The sequence below is a fragment of the Hipposideros armiger genome, unplaced genomic scaffold, assembly GCF_001890085.2.
Source record: "Hipposideros armiger isolate ML-2016 unplaced genomic scaffold, ASM189008v1 scaffold_1103, whole genome shotgun sequence".
In the NCBI taxonomy this organism is placed as follows: Eukaryota; Metazoa; Chordata; class Mammalia; order Chiroptera; family Hipposideridae; genus Hipposideros; species Hipposideros armiger.
Window position 1 is genome coordinate 292,357 of NW_017732453.1, and position 2,195 is coordinate 294,551.

Consider the following 2,195-nt stretch of genomic DNA (forward strand, 5'->3'; position numbering starts at 1 on the left):
GACAGCAACTTGTCTGTTCCCCTTCCCCGATTCCCCAATAAAAAATCTTTAAAAAAGTAAAAATAAAAATAAGGAAAATGTTGAGACGAGAAATGAAAAAGAAAAAATAACAAAAACAAACCACTGTGAAGGCTTCTCACTATATTCCATTTTCCCGAATAAAATTATTAAGAAAGTCTGGTTTTAAATCTGTACTGATTAGTAATAATCAAAGTACAGAAATAATCACATTTCCACTAATAAGAAACTAGTTAAGAAACCATGGTAAGTTCATACATTGGAACACTATGCAGTTTTCATAAGGAATGAGGAAAATCTTTACATACTGCTGTGGAATGATTGCAAGATATATAATTAAGTGAAAAAAAGCAAGGTGCAGAAGAGTGTTTGTAATATGTTATCTTTTGCATAAGAAGTAGAGGGAGAGGGAATACAAATATAAAAGCTTACTCTTTTAAAATTAAATAAAGGATAATCAAAAACCTTAAAAATATGGTTACGACACGGGCGGCGCCCGAGCTGCTGAGTCCAGGGATCTCAGCAGATCAGAAACTTCCCTCACCTGTCCTCCGGTCCACGCGCGCTGGGGCGGAGTCTTCAGGCCACGCGCAAAGCAGAACTGAGGAGGATGCATGAAAGGAGGCAGACTGCTCGCGCCCACGGCGGCAGGGAGGCAGATTCTCAGTAGATGGAGAGCGCTCACTGCTCACTCCCTACCTCGCTGGTGCGCGTGCTAAGGCAGAATCCTCCGGGCGTGCACAACGCAGATCAGAGGAGGAGGGTGAGTGAGCAGAGGCATAGGCTGCTTGCACCCACGGTGGCTGAGACGTGGGATCTCAGTAGATTGGAGAGTGCTCACCGCTCTCTTCCTACCTGGCTGGCTCTCGCGCTAAGGCAGAATCCTCCGGCTGCGTGCATCCCCGATCAGAGGAGGGCGCGGCTGCTCGCGCCCACAGTGGCTAAGACGCAGGATCTCAGTAGATTGGAGTGCTCACCTCCCTACCCCTCCACCTTGCGTGCACTAAAGCAGAATCCTTAGGCAGCGTGCAACAGACCACGGGCATAGTCTGTATGCTCGCGCGGCTGCAGAGCTGTGGGAATCTAGGACAAGGCAGACGGTTTCTGCAGCATCTGGACACGCTCAGCCTTTGGTGCTGACCATCCCGCCTGGTGTTTGTCAGGATTCACAGGGCGCAGTGGCTGGGGTAGAAATCCCAACCCAGGAGGAGAAGAGGGAAATGAGAAGCTTGGAGACGCAGCCCACCCGCTCCAGTGGTGGAGAGAAAAGCAGCTTAACCAGGGGGTGCCTCCTTGGAAGGGGCATTCTTTTTTTCTTTTTTTTCTTTCTTCTCTCTTTCTTTTCGTCCCCTTTACTCTCAGATAGGGAAGATAAATTGCATAGAAAAGTGCACACTCCCACCCTCCCTTAGAATCCTTGTCCCCCTCCCGGCCAGAACTGGAAACTGACTTCTGAAGAGAGAAATGAACCAAAACAAAGGTGCTTCAACTCCCTGGGGGTTGAGCAATTTACATGAGAAAAGGCTGCAGGTGGCAAAGGAAGGCCTTCCAGCAGCTCTGAAAACCCCATCACCCACCCTCCAACAGTCCCAGTGGAAAGAGCACCCGAAGGCGCACATCCAGTCCTCCGCGCAGGAATCTGAGTGCCTCTGGACAGACAGGAGCAGAAATAACACTGACTGTAAAAAACTACCAATCATACCTCATTACTCCACTCATCTTAAATAGACCTATATTAAGGCGGTTAGTTCTGCCCCCACAAGACACACAGGAGTTGTGTATTGTAGAGGAAAACCTGGGGAAAGATTGGCGGACTTCAGCCAAGATTGAAACTGATTATCTCTTGTTTTTGCTCCCTTTCTGGTTTTTGTTTTCCTTTGGGTTTGTTTGTTGTTTTTTTTGTTTTATTTTGTTTTTATTTTTTTTATTTTGATTGTTTTTAGTTGGGGCTTCTTTTGATAGGTTATATTGGTATTGTTAATTGGATTCTCTTGGATATTCTGGGGTCTTGTTTTTTGTTTCCCATTGATTGCTTTCATTGGTTGTTTTTGGATATTTCAGCGAAAGAAGCACAAGAATCACCACACCCAAAGACCAACTTCAGACAAAATCAGAGCATTACAGGGTCTGACCTACAAGATTCACACCCAAAGGGAAATTGCTACAGGCACAAGAGC